General features: G+C 39.7%; 1 long non-coding RNA gene across 3 annotated transcripts; it reads right to left on the reverse strand.

The window, feature by feature from the left end:
• Window positions 1–14,414: 14,414 nt before the first annotated feature.
• LOC138113316 (uncharacterized) lies at window positions 14,415–18,961 on the reverse strand. Of its 3 annotated transcripts, none has more exons than XR_011152104.1 (3): window positions 18,670–18,961; window positions 15,692–15,860; window positions 14,415–15,597 (listed from the first exon to the last, which is right to left on the reverse strand). It is a non-coding gene; the product is annotated as an uncharacterized lncRNA (long non-coding RNA). The 3 variants fall into 3 exon arrangements; XR_011152102.1 differs by lacking the exon at window positions 18,670–18,961 and adding an exon at window positions 18,310–18,654 and having other exon boundaries at window positions 15,692–15,863; XR_011152103.1 differs by lacking the exon at window positions 18,670–18,961 and adding an exon at window positions 18,310–18,652.
• Window positions 18,962–19,015: the final 54 nt, after the last annotated feature.

Consider the following 19,015-nt stretch of genomic DNA (forward strand, 5'->3'; position numbering starts at 1 on the left):
TAATGTCAACTATATACATCACACACCTGAATGATGCTTAAAACAAGACAACAGTAATCTCATTATTCCAGGTGCCAACAAAGTACCACTTGAAGAAAAATATCATTCTCTAATGCAAGTGCTGGTACCCACTTTAGGTATCACAGGCAAAGACACAGTTGACAAGTCATCTCTGTTAAAAGATACTGACATTCATAGAGGAAGGGAGAAAGCTTCAGAGAGATCCAGAGATCCACTGTGTAAATTATCAAGCTAACTTTTCTGAATTATTGCCAGTAAGTGCATGAAACATCCCAGTGCCATAATGCAAACAACAAAACAAAAACTACTTCATTTTCCTTCATCCTCCCATCTCCTTTTCCTCTATCCTCTTCTTTCATGAAGAAAAAACATGGTCACTAAACCATGCTTTCAGATGCTTAGGGTTGAAGTATTTCCTTTTTCTTGTGTCAGTCTCTCTCTGGAGAAAAACCACAGCACCGGTCAAAGCTGATCAAAGCCTGGGACCTGACACTGGCAGAACACAAATCAAAGTGCTCTAGTTTTACTTTTAAAGCAACACATTTCAAAGCAAGGACATTCTAAAACTGTGATGCCTGCATTTACAGCATAGTTTCTTTCATCATCCTAAAAGCGTAATGACTTGCAAAATAAAAAAAAAAATCACACAGCAATTCTTAAATAATGTGAAAATATCACTGTGAATTTCTTTCTGCTTTTTGGGGTGGATTTTTGGTTTTGTTTGTTTGGGGGTATTTTGCATGAATAATTTAACCTCTACAGTTCAGACGCCAGAGTGTCTTGGAGTTTAAAAAGTTTATTGACAAGTCTTCAAATATTGTTTCTCTTTATTCTGAAAAAATATCCATAAATAATCAATAAACCAAGCAAAAGGAAGTTTCAGCTTCCTGATGCAAGCCAGTGACCAGCAGGGCATGACACTGACTAAGAACATGACCTAACTTTTCCAGTTATCTCTCCACAAGGTCCTGCTGGAAGACTTCACTATTTGTCTTATTCACAAACTGAATTAGATTCAGTGATTTTAGTAAAGTAGGTAGAAGAACACCTCTGAAGCAGTAATTTTGAGTAAATCTTAAATTTAAGGCACAGTTTGAGCTGCATTGTAAGGTACATATTACAAATCCCATCCTTAATGCAATTAACAAGGGAACACCCAATAGAAAGCAAAGTGAGTGCTAACAGACATCAGTAATTTTATTCAGTCTTTCTGCTCCTGACAAATGCTCGTGTCGCTTTTCCAAAGCTGGAGAACTTTGCACACTTCCAGTTAGCAAGGAATAAAGTGAATTTACTGCTGGGCTATGATGTTCAGGGGCAAGTGCTGACCATTGGAGAGAGCTACAGGGCGATAAAGATCTCACACATGCCAAGCTGTCCAGGATGTGCCACATATAACCAGACAGCTGAAGACAGGACAAAGCCTGGCTTCTAACTGGGTAATGCAGCACATGAACATATGTTATCTTTCTTAACTTACCAAATGTCTTATTAAAAACAGACCTTGGAACACAAAGCTAAACCCTTCTGGTCCCATTAGCTAAAGGCACAAACAGACATGAACCAAGATGGGACAGATCTTTTAGATACTAAGATCAAATTACTGGTTTTCTGTATTCTTTATTAGAGCAACACTAGCTAAGTTTGCATGAAATGGCAACCAAGTGAAACAGAAAGCTAAACAGAAACTCCTGTGGAGTCACATTCAGCATCTTTAACTACCTCATGGCAGCTTCAAAATATAGAAAAATAGTTTGCAGTTAGCAGGAAGATTTTTCAAGTTAAAAATATTACTACGCTTATGAACACTGAAAATGTTCAAAAAGAATAAGAGAATATGGGTTTAGTTTACTAAAAACAAACAAGAATGAACAGAAGTTATTTTTAATCCTACTGTAAAAACACAATGGACCAATTCTCCTATCACCAACCACGGCCAACAGCAGGTGTTAGGAGACAATCACATATATAGGTCAAACATATACTGGTATTTTCCCACTAGAATTGGTCTCTCTAGATGACTTTCAATCACCCAACCTATGCAAATAGGACTGAAAATAGTGACCTGCACAACTATATTTGTATTCTGTATTTTATTCTGAGAGCCTTGAACTAAGAATAATTTAATTAATAGCCAAGAAAATCATTCCTAAATGAGAAATATGACACATCTGTTTACATTTATTTTTAATTCGTATCTCAGGAATACAAACCAAAGCTGTTCATTTAGGTATCTAATACTTTCATGTCCCTTTTAAAATGCCACACTTTCATAAAGCAGTGTAGCGGATTAAGAGAAAATTATCCCACTACTGACCAAAGCAAGGTGGAAGCAAGAACACAAAATATTTGTGTTAGTAGCATTTTGTTGAAGAATCACAAACCTCTCTACAAAAAATAAAACGTTTGGTGCTCAGCCATGGAGTCTGTGAAATGCAAGAGGCTAGTGAAGAGGGCAGTGCAACATGAAGAAAAGCAACATCATGAGGATGGTTGTGCAGGGTACTGTGCTGCTGCTCCTGAAGTTTCTCTTCTGGGTGTGTGCTTTCAAGCATAGCCCATGAAACTGCCTTTGCAACTGAACTAGTCTGAAGTTTACAACATACAAATTACTTTTCTTTTCAGTTTACCTCCTGAATCCACTTACTATAGCACTACTGCTGTCATCCTGAAGGTAAAATTCTGGTTTAGAGTATTGCAGTTACTCCCATCCCCATCTTTTGTGGCATCATCTCTGGTAGCAAGCCCAGCCTGGATCACAATTTACACTGCTAACTGCTGTACAGTGCAATGAAGTCAAAAGAGCTGAGTGGGGGAATCCACAATATTTACAAGTAACAAACCCTACAACAAAGGTAAACACAAAAAAGCCAAAAGTGAACATTTTTATTCCTCTGTTTGCAATCCTAAGCTTTAAAGCCTGGTTCTCTGAATAAGTGGATCATGTAAATTTCCCAGGAAGATGGGTGGCTAAACAAAACCCCAGAATTAGGAAGACAAGGATCACTTGATACAGCATTATGTTAAGTCCTTGGAAGATGCTGGCTCTGACCTGTTCAATATAGGAAGGTATTCTGTAGGTGTCTGAATTACTCCAAAGGAAAATGCTTACCCCGACTTTCAAATAGGCCCACAGAAATAAACATACAACAATCAAATTCTCTCCCTACTGCTACAGTCACTAATACAAATACATATTTTGCAATGTAGATAAACATTAAGACACCTTCTTGAGTAGGAATACAAGTCTTCTCTTTTTCTTACTAAAAGTTGATATATTATTTTGATTAATTACTTGTCATGGATTTGCTTGGCTGTCTAACAAAATGAGGGAATGCTTTTTCCGCTATAACTAGGGAAAAAAAAGTTATTCCTTTTCAGCAGATGAATTATGTCTTTGCTTTCCTCTGAAGAACTGGCTTTGGAATGGGTTTAGGCAACACCTTAAAAATAACATGGGCTGGATACTTTTTTTACTCTTTGGGAGGAGCAGTTCTAAGTAAACACTGGAAAGAAAACCTGGCTGTTTTGATGCTCAAAATAACTAAAATATTAAAGAATAGTTTATAAACTCAAGTAATCTATGTGTAGAATACTGGTAGGTGAGAAGTTTCACCACTAGGAGAATGTGGGATATGTAATGACAGATGTTGGTAAGAAACCCCTTGACAGAATACATGTTGTTAACTATATACATTAACCAGTGCAGCTCTAGACTCCCAATGTTTTGTTCATGTCAAAATTTTACCTGCAATCTGGATGTAGCAGAGCGGTGCTTCTTTTCAATCCACAAATTGTTCATTATCATTCACAAACTAACAAAAGAACCACAACAAATTCACTGCTCGAGAACTCCTAACTACTGAATATGCCTTTCTTTTTAACTGTGCTGTATCTTTCCCTCTAGAACAAATTAATCTTTTTCCTACGTATACCTAGGAGGAGCTAGTTTATTTAGGGTGATATACAGGCTTTTCCCTTCTCCTGCCTAAGCACCATACACATTTTGGCACTCAGGTCTCAGTTCAGAACAAGTGATTACTTCTCCAAGACGAAAAATTTTTCTTAAAGTATATCTTTTCAAGTCTCAGCTGTACTCCCAAAGGCCAAATGGAAACACACAATTCAGGCTTCTCTTAGTGTAGAGAGAACTAAAAGGAATTCACTTAAATTTAATAGAAGACTGTCCTGCTCTTGCTTGAGCAGTTAGCAATTAGCATTTTCAGCTAGTAATTAGTATTTTATTTTCTTTAAAAATTATGAGTCACATTCTGGAAAGCAGATCCTCTGTTTGACAGGGGACAGACTTAAAAGCAAAACTAAGCCTTTAAGCAAAGGGCAAGTTATTTCCAACCTTCTCTTTACTTATGGTAAGGTCTCCTGGGACTAAAAAGCATGGCTAGAAAATAGTTGAAGGACCCTTATGAAAGGGAAGTAGAAGACTATGAAGTTCATTCGAAACAAAAATGTTACTATTTTGTTTTCAATTAACCGATCAACATAAATCTTACTTAACAGCTGGGTATGACTCATTAGGCTCCTGCCACTCCTCTTTTCTATGCCAAAACACCTCTCAGCTTGTGGGGAGGATGACTTAGGAGCTGACTTCATGTAAGCTCATTCAATCAGGGCTGACCCCTGAATCCAAAAGCAGGAGCTGGCACAAAGAAAGCAGAGAAAGGGATTTTGAACATGTAAGTAGATAAAGAACTAATAAACACCATGGAACAGTATGATCTGGTGCAGACTCCCTAATGTATACCACAGTTGTACTCTCCCCAAAGCTCAAACACAGGGATGTCCTTTAGCACCTGCTATGGTGACTATTTATTGAGCAGCTATCAATATCTACACAGTGTGTATTTAAACATATATCCTATTGCTGAACATAAATTGTGACTTCTCCCCACTCACTTTCTGAGAGCTAATTTATTAAACACCAGTGCATAACATTAGGTGCTCAGGAGTTAGTTCAGTGGAAAAAGTGATCAGATTGTTCCTCTGCCTGCTTGTCCATCAGCCTGCTGCCAGAACACAGGGAAGTTGCCAAGGGGTTGCACACTCTTGACAGTTGCAAAGCAATTAAACCGGCATCTATCCCACTCAGATTCCCTGCTTTAGCACTCCATATCCTTATAACAGTTAGAACAGAAATCAAGATTTCCAAAGCCAACCAAGACAAAAACCAAAACAAACACCACCACCACCCCAAACCCCCACCAAAAAAAGCCCCCAAAACAACCTTACAAATCCACCCAAAAGCTGCACAGAAGTTATTCGTCCACCTCCTGTCTTCATTTGTTTTCAAATTTCATTTCATATTAGCCCTTCTAGTCAGAGTGTCCAGCACCTTCCTTCTCTCCTCTCATCTCCCTCATTTAGCATTTCAACAAATTTAGACCAAAGAAATTTTATCTTTTGATTTTTCTTTGGATTTTCCTTTTTCTTTTACCTTTGGAAGCAAACTGAAAACACTGCTGTCAATGTTTGGGCAAATGGGTCTTCTCTGTAAATACTAACCTAGTTACCTGAGAGAATAACCCTTACCAACATCATACGTGCTCTTAGTTTTAGTTTCTTTAATGCATTTTAAATTAAAGGCCTGCATTTAAACTGAGTAACTTGAGAGGGAAACAGTACTTAAGAAAACACAAGTGTTGTCACCATGTCCTCCCTAGACACAACCAAGCGCCAGTCAGCTCTCTTAGCTATAGACATATGCAACTGTTCCAACACAGTCCCCTGATAATCCATCACTTCCAGCTCCTACAGACAATCACCATTTCCCCCAGGCTGTTTTCACGTGCTGTACCAATGACAGAGGTTTCTATCTACACAATAGAAAAAGGCATTATTTGACATTACCCTTTTGATGCAGAGATCCACAATACCCTCTCTGGGTAAAATCTGTCCTTTTTCTCATTAATCATGATGCCAGTCTCTGCTGTCTGCAGACACTGGCAATACCCTCTGCAGGTGGCATTTAATGACCTCTCTGTCTCCTCTCTGCAGATCTTCTGCAAGAGAATGCTCCAGTTCTGACACTGTCACCATGACTTCCTCAGCTCTGGGAGTACATTCAACAAGTCAGCACAGCAGGCTCTACCAGCTATGGAAGTTGCTCTCAAAGAATAGCATGGCCTAAGTATCACATATAAAATCACATTAAAAATACATCTCAAGGTACCATCTCACTGCACATCTAACATTAATCTCAAGCAAATATAGGCCATATGAGTTCTAGATAAAATTCTAATTTAATCCAAGAATGAGTTTCACAGGCAATAATTTCATTATTAAATTGAGTAACAAAAGTGTTCACCGAAATGCCACTTTTACATCAAAACTGGAGATGCAGTTATCAAGTTCACTTACAGTTTGATCTTCACACTTTCAAACTTACTTGACATGCTTAGAAGCCCACTTTTTTTGTAAACTTCTTTGAAATACAAAGCCATTTAGAGATAAAATACAACTGCATTCTTTTTCCACTGCATAATTCCCATCAAAAATATTTCCAGCGCTTCCATTTCTAATGGAATGACCTAATGAAAGTATCTGAAACCAGATGCTTTTCAAATTATCCTTAAAGCAAAAGGGCTGGTTTCCTTCAGACTGCATGATGTTGCAAGTCCTAAAAAAAGATTATCACCAAGCTCCCCTCAGGTAAGTTCACTTCGCTCTATGCACTGTGCATCATCCACAAGGAATATAGAAATAAACCTCTATAAAAGTCCTTCTGTTCCCCTATTCAGGGTAAACAGACCTTAAGTACTCAAGTAATTTGTCCATTTTGATGGAATTACAGTGTGGTTGCATGCAATTTTGTGATTATTCAGTGCAAACTGAAAGGTTGGATGCCCATACTTGGTGCTGTACAAAGACCACTAGTGAAAAACCTTTGGGAGGGACACAAAGACCCTGATGAAAAAAGGCTTCTCTTTTTGCTGCCACAAATAAGTTCATTTTGTTATTTTGTGAAAGATCATGCTGGCAGTTTTCACTTCTTTGAGACTATATGTAACTTAATGGCTAATGAAGTGGAAGACAATGATGAAAACGAGGATCTCTGATTTCACCCGCACAGCACAGCAAGTTGGCAGTATAGCATCTCTTCAACAGGCTCAACACATTTCCAAAACTCTAGGCTAGTGACCATCCACAGAAAAAGGTCAAATGAAAGTAATTCAGTTTCATGGCCTTCTGAGTCCTTTCTGCTTCTGCTGATCCTCCACCACAAACTGCTTCTTGGTGTGGTGTTGACATTCCATAAACATTTTTTCTGTCTCTTGATCTAAATCTTCTCAGATCCTTCCATATGGGGCACAAAGGGAAAGAGACTCCTCTTTGCTAAGTCTAAAAGTTTCAACGTGGGGACTTGCCTTTTCAGATTAATCATAGTTCATAACATTCAGTTTTGAACAATCTTTCCTTCTTTTGTAAGAATTCCTGGTGTGCTTAACAAGTCAGAAAGCTGTAACATCACACTGAGATTTGTCCTCTCACTTAATATATGCTCTGTTCACCTACTGCTTTTTCAATACTGTCAAAAGAAAAACTTGATATTTCTATTTTCACACTACGTTGCTTCATTGTCTTGACTCTCCTGCCCTGCCTCCTGTATTTTTATACATCACTTCTTTTGCCGCTGGAAAACTCAGCTGTCCTCTAGCTTTCAAAGTCACAGAGAGACAAAAAATTAATCAATTAAAAAAAAATTTAATCTGTCCTTGAGAAGAGAAGGTCCTTTTTCATTCCCCTGTTCCTAACATCAACATACCTCTTAGGAATCAAGCATAAAATATTAAATGCATTTGAAAGAAAATCTTGATAGATATGAAAAGCTGTTTTTCAGCTTGAAGTTATGAAGCAAAATTATTATTCCATATGCATCCAAAAATAAAAAAGGAAATTAAAGCTTCAGTGATTTTGTTTCAAGATGATTCCAATTTAGTTTCAGGTGACTGTGTTTTTAAGATCAGGACATCCTGGGTCAAAGGAGGGTCTATACTGAAAGCCTGTTTAATCGAAAGTGTGACAAAGTATGCATAAAACATTTATTTCCCTTTGACTTCCAAAGCAGCAAATAGCCTAGCTTACAGAAGTGTACATACTATGTTGCAGAGGAAAATATTTTTGTTGGTGCGTCCATATCAAACAGAAGGGTTTGTCCCAGAACTTTCATATTCATTCCATTTTATTTTGTGCTATGCTTCAGTTTCTTTCACACACCTGTATCTCAACCTCAACTCCTGCACAAAGCTGTAAGAGACTTACAACCACAAAGCGGGGCATAAATTGTTCTTATGACACCAACATGTACCCAAGGAAGAGAATAACATGGAAAATGACACAACTAAGCAGCTGGTGCCAGGTACCTGCCCACCAGACCCAGCTAGGAAGGTCTGCTAGTGGGGAACAAAACACTTCTTGTTACAACATCATAAAAGAACGATACCCAGAAATTACCTTTCATCAGTTAACATTCAGTTGGTTTCAAGTAACAGAAAACAGGAAGAACTGCAGCACTGCCCATGGAAATAGTTTATAAATACAACAGCATCAGAGTTCTTGTGCTTGTGGGCTCTTAGTAGTAAATGGCAGCATACAAGTAAAAGTAAACCTTATGGCATTTCACTCAAACCATTTAATATGGTTTTCTCTTACACTATTTGCATTTTTTTTCCACTTAAATTGAAAATTCATAATTCACAAAGTTAAAACTGGTTACCCCAGTGGGCCTGAAGCACACCCAGTCAAAAAAATGCAGATGTAAGCAAATTTCAGCAATTGCCATAAGGCTGACTGAAGCCTGGCTCTCTAGATTCCGAAGCCTGGCTGTCTAGATTTGCACAGGAAACCTTTGTTGTATTTGGCAGCCACTCTCTTGTGGAGCTCTCAGAATTTTTTTTTGTCCACAGACCTTATTGCTCAACAGAGGTTGAAAATTCAGCCAAAAAATGTCAGTTGCTGATACCTTTGCTATTTTACTTTGACAGCCTAGATTATTTTGGATACTTCAAAAGCTACACATCCTTTAGGACAAGATTATTTAACTTGCAAACTGTAACCTTTGGTCCTGCTCCTCAACCCTGACAATTACTGAAGAGCATAGATTCCACAGAAGTCATCATGTGGCTAACAATCTGTTTTATAGAGAGCCTGAATACTTATCAAATTCTGCCTCGCCAGCCAAGTTCTGCAGTTCCTCCTATACCAACATGTAAGACACTAAACATTTCCGATGGCTTTCTCTCGTCCGTGCAGGAGTGCCTGGAAACACTGCGGTAACAAAATACCCAGTCTCTGGGGAAGGGAGGGTCTCAAATTGCTCAACAACCAGTCTGCTGGCTGACCAAACAGAAGATTTTCATGGCTCTGGCAGGAGCTCTGTCTGGCCTTTCACAGCCAGTAACCATGAGTTCTCCTAAATTATGACAGCTGCAAGTCTTAGGGAAGAATGGAGGCAAAATATTTATCCACAAATGTCAAAGATGATCTTATTTATTCATCCCTGAGATAGGAAATACCTATGTGTTATGTCAATCTAACTGATAGAAGAGGGCACCTTGCAGAATCTTGCTGAAATTAAAGGGCATTAGCTACCCAGACACCTACCTATTAAGGCAGCAAAACAGCAGGACACACCATACCCTAGATTGTGGGCTGTGCTGGGGACATTTTTCTTCAGAGACAGAGGAAACTGCTAGGGAGTGTCAGTTTATTTACCACTGATACTGATCAAGAAACTAGTGAAATATTTGAAATTTGGAAAAAAAACAATTTGAAAATGAAAAAGAATAGTATGTTAAGCAGGAAAAATATAGCAGTATCACAGTAAACACACTCAGCTTCACCAAAAAAAAAAAAAAAAAAAAAAAAAAAAAAAAACCCAAACATATAACACATTTAACAGTTTTACTGCAGTGTACAAGCAGAATAGCACTGAAGACAATGAAAGGCAATTGTGAATCTAGAAGTGAAACTACACAGAACATACCACAAGAATTTAAACTAATTACCTTCAAAGAGGATAGAATAGAACTTGAAGTAATAAGGCCAAACTAAAATCTGCCATAGAAACCATAATAGCTTGAGGATGTATTAACTTACTCACAGCAAGCCATGAATTAAATACATAGTCAAGATAGGAGAAGGCATTTACATGAAAGGAAAAAACAAACGGAACCAAGACAAATAAGCAAATAATTGCAATGAAAAAGGGTTTAGGTAAGAATTTAGAAGAACAAGTATCTCAGTAAGATTCTCTCTCACAGGAGCAACAAGTATGGATGCTCAGGTGAATCAGATTAAGATTACTCTTACCACAATGTACAAAGAATCTAAATCAGCATAAACTTACAAAGGTGCCCTAAAACAACACAACCTAATGTGTTTATTCATAAAAAGACTTCTTAGTCCAACAGAAAGAGAGCAAAACTATATTTAAGCATAATTTTGAAGAGAAGACTGACTTAGTGTTCATGAACAATACCAAAGTAATCCAAATGAATGATTCCATTCCACAGAGCATTTTCTTTCACCTACATTTAATTAATTAGAAACTGTATCCAACATCTGGTAAACTCCACCACTTCTGAGACTTCTAAAAGTAGGGGGGGCTTAACAGTGTTTGCTCCAGATGAAACAAAAGCATGGTTTGTAGCAGCTTCAGGTTCTTGCTGCAAGAATACATTTCAGGAATAGCATGAAATAAGTCCAGAAGTTCATGCAACTACTTATGTTGGGATCCTTCAATAAGACCGGTCATCATTTGAAGACAGCAAAGACAGTGCTACTGCTGCCTTCAAAAATATGGAGCTATCCTTGTTAGTTCATTGGAGCAATACCTTCCTCCTAAGCCACAAAATCAGCTGCAGTTCATTACTATGAACTCTCACTCTGTCAGGGCCCTCCAAGTGTACCATGTGGATATAGAGCATGCTGTGCCTGTAGAACATGCAGCCTTCAGAAAAAAAATGTCCTTATTAAAGCTACAGAACATTAGCAACGTCAATGATAGCAACAATTGCTAAAGGCAACATGAGCCTAAACCCAAAGACAATCTTTGTTCCACCAGCTATCAAGTTCTAGCAAACTTTGGGAAAGAGTATGTGAAGGATATAATGGACGTGCCTAGCATTTTAGAAGATCCTTTAGACAGAATTAGTGCCTGTGGATGAAGAATGTGAAAAGAGCAGGTATGCAGTACTACAAGTGAGCAGCCATGTCTGGGTTAGGCAGGACAGAATTTGGAGGGTGTAGCGCCTAAACCACATTTCACACAACCTGTTACTTGCATGTTAGCTAGGAGATATTCTCCTGTTAATTTATACTTGTCAGTTCAATAGGCCTTAAAATACAAAGCTATTCCATGATGACTAACTGTTGTTTCTAAGAGTTACAAAGCCCCAGTTCAGAATACATCATGGTTCGTGCTGGTTTTCTCCTGTTAGTTAAAGCACCAGAATTTACTCAGGCTACTAAAAACATTGTGCATTAAAAGATACCACACAACTCTGAAATAAACAGCACACTTGGACTCACTCTTCCCTCCAAAATCCTTCTTTCAATAGAAATCATGGTAACAACCATTTGGCAACAAAGCAGGTTTCCCTGCTATGAAACTCAATACAACTGTTCAGAAAAAATCCACTCTGCAGCTGCTGCAAGAGAAAAATCCAAACCTTAACAACAGGCATCTGGACTTGGTGCTTGGAAATAATTTGAGAAATGAGTTTTACCTCAGTTTGAATACACTTACAAACTAGAGTTCTGTTGGCATTGTTTATCTCAGAGAAGACACAAATAGCAAAGGGAATCCACCCTTCAGAATCAGTCAATTCGTGTCAGACAGATGCCACAAATGCCAATGCATCAGTGCAAAATTTAGGGAAAAAGTAGAGGGTACATTTCTTTTAAGAAATAGATGTATGAGAGAAAAGAACAAGTAACCCTGCTAGCTGCAGTATCAGAAAAGAAAAAGTGGCTATTTACTTGACCCATTATATTACTCAGGACACCCATGAGTTCTGAAGTATCACTAACTCGGATCTATGAACCCTTGAGGCTCCTCTTAGAGTTCTCTCCCATTAAAGATAACCACCTCCAGTAAGGAATATTTTAAAATTAATTAATGAAACACTGAAGAAAAAAAAAAAGAGTCTATGCTTGCTCAATGAATTCCTTCTTGAAAAGTAGTGCCATGGCTATCCTGATGAACTAATGCATAAAAAGTACATTGTTTACATGAGTTCCAAGATTTTGCAATGAGACTTTTCACAAAGACACTAAAAGCTGCACCAAGATCCCAGTCTCTTAGGCCAGCTTTCATCCCATCACTGGGCATGTAATCCAGTGCTGACCCCTGTTCTTGCTGGCTTCAAGAATGGGACAGGATTTTTTAAAATGGGATGATTATCAGTAGTCGGGAATTAACACAAGTCAGTTGAGAACAGTAAACCTTGTATCTCCTGCTTTGTTGTTGGAAACACTTATAGCAGGAGAACACTGTTTACACACAGTAATGCATGGTTACAGCTGGTTTGTATCAGAGGAAAGGCTGTGAACATTTGTTAGACTACAGGCACAACACTTTTAAAAGACTGAAAGTCTCTCCTTTTAAGCCAGAATCTTTTTGTAACTATTGAAGTACTTACCTTCCCTAGGTGAAGAAAGCTTTGTCTCCTCTGCTACCAGTAAGAAAAAAATTAAATCTTCAAAGACACGAGATGGGAGACACTAAAGATTCAACAGCTACTTAACGTAAATAAGATTGAGGCCCATTTTAGCACTGCTTCCATTAAACTGTATCCTTGCTTACTAACACCCACTATTTAAAGAACAAACCCTTGAAGCAAGACCTCCACATACAGTAAAATAGAGCATGCCTGTCTTTTTATAGCAGAGTCTCTGCACTGAACAGTTCCAGTTCAGAAGGAAGTTAGAGGTGCAGGTTCTGTTTTGCTTCTCAGGTTATTTTTTGAATACTCAACATCTGTTTCAGCAGTTATGAGTTGCTCCGTTTGCATTTTTGTGGAAAGGAAAAAGTGTCCAGCAGTAGCCAATGCCTAATTGATAAAGTAACTTAAAGTCTTTAAGTGTCATAGCTAATTAGGAAATACTTATTATCATTTATTTCAGAGCTTCTTTTCATTACCAGAATACAGGAGAGACACCAGAACACAAAACCAGCCTCACACCTCTACACCTGGCTGGTATTAATAAGCAGTTAATAGCCATGGGATTTGACTGGCATTGCCATCACAAATGTGTACAAGACATCATCTCTGTTTTTCAATTAGGAAAATGAGCTGTATAATACATGTGGAGCGACACTGTCTCCACACTATTGGGTTAATCTAGAAGACTCTTGGCACTTTATCTACCAGGCATTTGTTCCTCCAGTTGAAACCCTGACTCTTCTATAACTGCCTTGGTGTAAGGCACATACTGATGCAGAAAATGCAGATGATGCACTATGACAGCTGGTGAGGGGTCAGTCCAGAGAGATGGTCCCAAAAGGAATCGTCTTCCCAAGGCCCAGTGTCTTCCCTCAGCTGCTGGCAGGAGGGCCCATGCAGAAGCTGTCAGCTCTTTAGTGATTGTCAGCTCGTGATTCCAGCTCAGCTCTGCAGGGCAACCTCCAGGCCAGAGCAGAGCAGAGAGACGAGAGGCCCGTGTAGCTGTTCCGCAAGAGGCAGCTTTATTGGTCCATACCCAGTGAAGGGAAGCCAGGGACGAGCTCTCTCTGCCCTCGCAGGGGCAGGGGGCTGGCTCGTATAGGGATACAGGGGGTGGGTGTCAGAGGGTAAAGGCCAATGGGCTACAAAGGATCTCCATAGGGTCTCCCAGAGGGTTCTGGGTTTGTCTTCTTCTCTTGCTGTAACTGAAAAGTGGTTGCCTTTCCAGGGGAGTTCTGCTGGGAGATTGAGCACTCTCCTTATCTCAGCAGACATCCCTCCAGGGCAGGGGCTGGGCATACCCTACAATGCACAGCTTGCAGAAACCACCATATGGGAACACATACACAGGACCATATAGAGTCCCCACAGCAAGGCTAGAAGGTTATTCACAACCTGGGTACAACAGCCCAGCTGTGCCCGTATGGAGGTCAGTTGGTACCACATCTCCACAAAATGCCCTTTTCAAGGGAAAGGCACAATCCAATGAATGAAGAAAAGGTCAACTACATCCACACCACCCCAAGGTAAGCTCCTGCTCTCATTATATGTTACAGTATTTTCTATTCTAATTACTAGAAATGGTCAGAAAACAAACTCTATTCCCTCTTTCCCATAAAAAGAAAAAACAAAAAAAAAGGAATGCATGAAATGGGAAGAAATTTCAGTGGAATCCATGTTGTCAAATTCTTATATGAAATATCCATTTTATTTACTTGCAAGGCTTCTCACTGTGTCATTACCTCCTTGCTAGGTAACTGATATCTCCTTATCTTAAAAAGTTGGTAACAAAAATTCCAAACAGCTCTATCATCAAACTAAATGTACTGCAGTATGTATTGGCCAATATTTCCAAGGTACTTAGAGAACTTGTAAAATCAAACTAGTATGGGATGACATTATAATGAAGAACTCTGTAGTATTAAACAGTTTATGATCTTCAAAAGAAAAAAGGACATTCAAATCAACTATTTAAATTAAACTGAAATTATACTGTTTATTCCTTCACAATTTATCTGACATCAAAACATACAGAGGTGAAATTATTTTAAAGAGCAACTTCAGAATCACTATCAAGATTCAAATTTGCATTTATAAAGTTTGCCTCTACTCATTCTCACCATATGCTTAGTGCCCCTATTTAGAAATGTTTCTAAACAAAACTTCTTTGAAAAAGTGATTGAAGTGTTTACATTTGTTTTGCCACCACGTGTGGAGCACTGCTAAGGAAACAGAGCATGTCACAAAATAGAGTCCCTCCAAGGTGCCTGCCTTCCCTTTGACAGCAGCGGATCCCGTAGGATAACATCAGTGTGCTGTTTATGGCAAGGCTGGGTCAGAACAGAGAGCTCTGAGGGGCACCACACCTTTGGCAAGTTCCCCTTTTCGGGGACTTCAAACACGGAGTTGTTCATGTTGCAGTCGTTCTTCCAGCACCCTCTAGTGCTGACGGCGGCTTTGACTCGTTACTATGCCCTCTCTCTATAAACCAAGCCTCCCCTCCCCGCACAGCTGCTTTGCCAACTTGAAAACTATTGATGTGTCCCGCTGCAGGACCTTCCCACAACACCACGTGTTCCTGCCGCATACTCACTTCTCATCTCTGTCATGTTCATTTTTCTTTCAGCAAATGAGATGCTACATTTTGTGTACCACAAAGAAAACAATGTGATTTCCCTTCAAATAAATATATTCCCCAAACTGAAGTCAACATATGAGTAGACTGTCTTTGCTTTAAGTTTACTTAGGCAGATCAGTACTCAATTATTTGAGTCAGTCACATCACCTCCTACATGACGGCATTATTAAAGAAGCAGCCTTTCTTATCACTGATTTCCTTACAGAAGACTTCAAGGCATGTATTTCAGAACCCTCTTCTCTTTGCAGCCACAAGCTGGTTGAGAAAGACACAAAATGGAAGACAAAAAGCCATTTGAGAGCAAATGTGGAGTTTACAAACAGAACAGATTTTGAAATGTACCAGATACCTTGCCTCATGATGAAATGTTGGCCAACGAGCATCCCAGTGTGAAAGCAGAGTGCAGTGGACAAACAAGGGAGTTACCACAGCTCCCAGGCTTCAGATAGTGATACATAGCTGGATATTCTATTAAGGAGCAAGGCTGAGATCACATAGGGTACAGGAAAGTAAGAAACCTGCTGAAAAAAAAGTCAAATATAAAATGTAATTAGCATTTCAAATTAGACATCTGTCCTGTGTTGTACTACTGACTTAATGAACTGCAGTGGTACTGTAGTGTATCACACCCTGCTTTAAGGGACGGTCATTCTGCTTCCTTGAAGTCACAGCGTTTTTTCCTCTTAATCACTCTTACACTGTATTATTTCTATGGGATTTCACAAGTGTTGGAACAGTTTAGAAACTTACGGTCTAGACAGAGTACATAAACCTAACTAGTAACAGAACTTGCCTCTTGGCCTGAAGGATTTCCTTCTAAGTTGGTAACATATTTAAAATTATTCTATTTTTATTTACATATTTACAACATTAAAAATAGATGTCACAGAACTATAGCTGCATTCTCCCCAACTAGGGAAACTATAGTTTACCTATAATTACTTACACAAATACACAGTGAATTCTAAATGCAAACAATCTTTCGCCAATACTATTTGCTATGATCTATGAGCTATTTGCTCAATTCATTGCAATACTTTTTTTTTTTTTTAAATATGTATAATTTGTATAATACTTACAATTACATTCAATTGATAATTCCTCCTAAATAACCAACAGCTGAATACACTAGAATCCTTACTGAATCAAGTTACTGCTTTGGGAAAGACAAGAGCAAATTTCTGCAGACAGACAAACCTATGAATTTTGTATACTGAAAATGTAAATTTAAACAAATAAATTATAAAAAGCATACAAACCCACCCCTTCAAACAAATAAAAACAAACAACAGGTAAGATTAGTTTTGCTGCTTACTCACTTGAATACCAGATAATACTTTCAATATCTCCTACTGCCTCAATTTTCCAAAAACTGGGACAAGTAAGCTTTAGTTCTTTATACACCTGTGCACTAAACCACACTTAAAATACAGGTTATGACAATGAACTAAAGGCTGAGTGCATCTAAAAAAAAAAAAAAATACTATTTTTTAAAACACACCGTGTGTGTTTATTATTTATTAATAGTTATATATAATTAATTATTTACAATTATTATTATTTCCTAATAAATTTATTGCAGCCATTTTAACTTTGAATACAAAAGTCTTTTAAAGTCTGCCATAGTGACCCAATCTAATTCACAGTAATGTTCCATATTTAGAATAGGACTACTAATTACTTTGGGCAGCATTACTTGGAATTACACAGAGCATCTACAGTTGAAAAAGCCCTGTGTATAGTAACAAGCAAGCAGCCTTTTGTTACTTAAATCACATTAATTGTAGCTGCATTACTGGGTTTTCTGCTGAAGTGTGGGAAGGAAAATCGAATTAATTGTGCTTCTGGAGGCAGAGAAACCCAGTCCTGAAAGCAGTGGCAGTGCTGTGGGAGAACAGTGCTGTGCACTGGTGCTGGTGGTATATGGTTTGTTTTATCTATCTGTGCTCCTGCCCTAGGATATGTTTGGGGGTAGTCTTGATCTCTGCATGGTTCATCAGCTTCAAAGCTTATGGCAGATTTCCTAAAATGATAAAAATAAATGTGCATTGCAAAAACATATGCATGAAGATGCACAAGGTATTTGCCTTTCTCCTTCATCAAGGGGAAAGATGAACAGGCCAAGTTTCTGTGCTTTAACTAGACTTGACTACGTTTAGTGTAGACCTGGACTAAAGAGTCCCATTCACATAATAGTGTGGATTAAAGGGACTGTCCTTTCCTAGAAACCTTGCTTTTTTCCACCTATGACAGAACTCTGGCTTTACTCAGTGCCTCTGGCTCAGAACTTGGACATGATGTACTGTCCCATACAGGAGGAGCACTAGCTTGCATCTGCCTTTGGGTTCTAAAATAATCACCAGAATGAGAGCATGACACAACTGTTAAACCCAACTGCAATTAGGCAGAACTTGTAGATTCTGCTCCCAGCTCTGGAGAGAGTGCACTGTTTAATTGTCAAAGCATCTGAGATTGGCAGCCAGGTTTCTGGGTGCATTGTGCTCTCTCACACCCATCCCCTGTTCCCTATGACCACAATACTCCACGGTGTGTGCTACTGTCCCTACACAATCCTCAGTTAACTTCTGAACTAGGCTTCAGTCCGCTGGCAAGAAAAGGACATAACTTGGTTTACAGCAGGATGATCACAACTACCTCCCCCGGAACACACCTGTCCCTATTATTGTCTGTGAAGGGCGACTGTTTAAAAATCAATTACAAGCATACCAGAGATACCTTCAATCGCGTAAATAGCCGCCAAAACTACACAGCTGCGCAAGAACTGCAACTACTGTTCCAAAGCAGCAGTGAAGGGTGCAGACACCATAAATCACGGTGTATTCCAGACATTCACATTGCTTCTAACAGCGGTTTTTCTCCAGATACGAGAACACGATGTGCTCCGTAACTCAGCAAACCCACAGCTCGTCCACGTCGGCGAACGAGGGGGGTTTTAGCAAAGCTTACCCATCAGTTTCCTCTGCTCAGCCTTTCTGCCCACTTAAACAAGGGAGTTAACGCGTTTTTCTCTTCAGACAGGCGCAATTCCAAACCCAGCCAGAAGACTCTCCCTTGCAGTGCTCTGGCAGCCCGTGCCAGGCCCTGAGGTCAGGGAGGGACCGGAGTGCTCCGGGAGTGACAGCGGCACAGCCCCTCACGGGCCAGCCCAGCCGTGCTCAGCGCTCCCGCCGCCTTTTATGCCGGGAATGGCCGGAGACAGCGGCCAGGGGGTGTTTCAGAGGAAGGGCTGAGCATGGCAGTGGGCACGGGCAGCATCCCCCGGGCAGGGGCAGCACCCCCGCAGACTCCCCAGCTCCCCGCACTCACCGGCGCTCTGAGGGGCGCTCGGCAGGGGCACTAATGGAGGTTGGAGCGCCCTCTGCAAACTATCTGACAGGAGGCTGTGGGCAGGTAAGGGACGGGCTCTGCTCCCAGGCAACCGACGAGAGGACACATTCTCAAGCTGTGCCAGCGGAGGGGCATTAAGAAGAATTTCTTCACTGAAAAAGTGGCTGTAAAGGGTTGCTCAGGGAGGTGGCGGGGTCACCGTCCCTGGAGGTGTTTAAGGAAAGTCTCGACGTGGCACTGGGTACCACGGTCTGGCTGATGAGGTGCTGCTGGGGCTGTTCCCCACCTGCGCCGCTCCTCTGTCCCCGTCAGGGGGCGCGCGCGC

Source organism: Aphelocoma coerulescens, chromosome 7 (assembly GCF_041296385.1).
Source record: "Aphelocoma coerulescens isolate FSJ_1873_10779 chromosome 7, UR_Acoe_1.0, whole genome shotgun sequence".
Classification (NCBI taxonomy): Eukaryota; Metazoa; Chordata; class Aves; order Passeriformes; family Corvidae; genus Aphelocoma; species Aphelocoma coerulescens.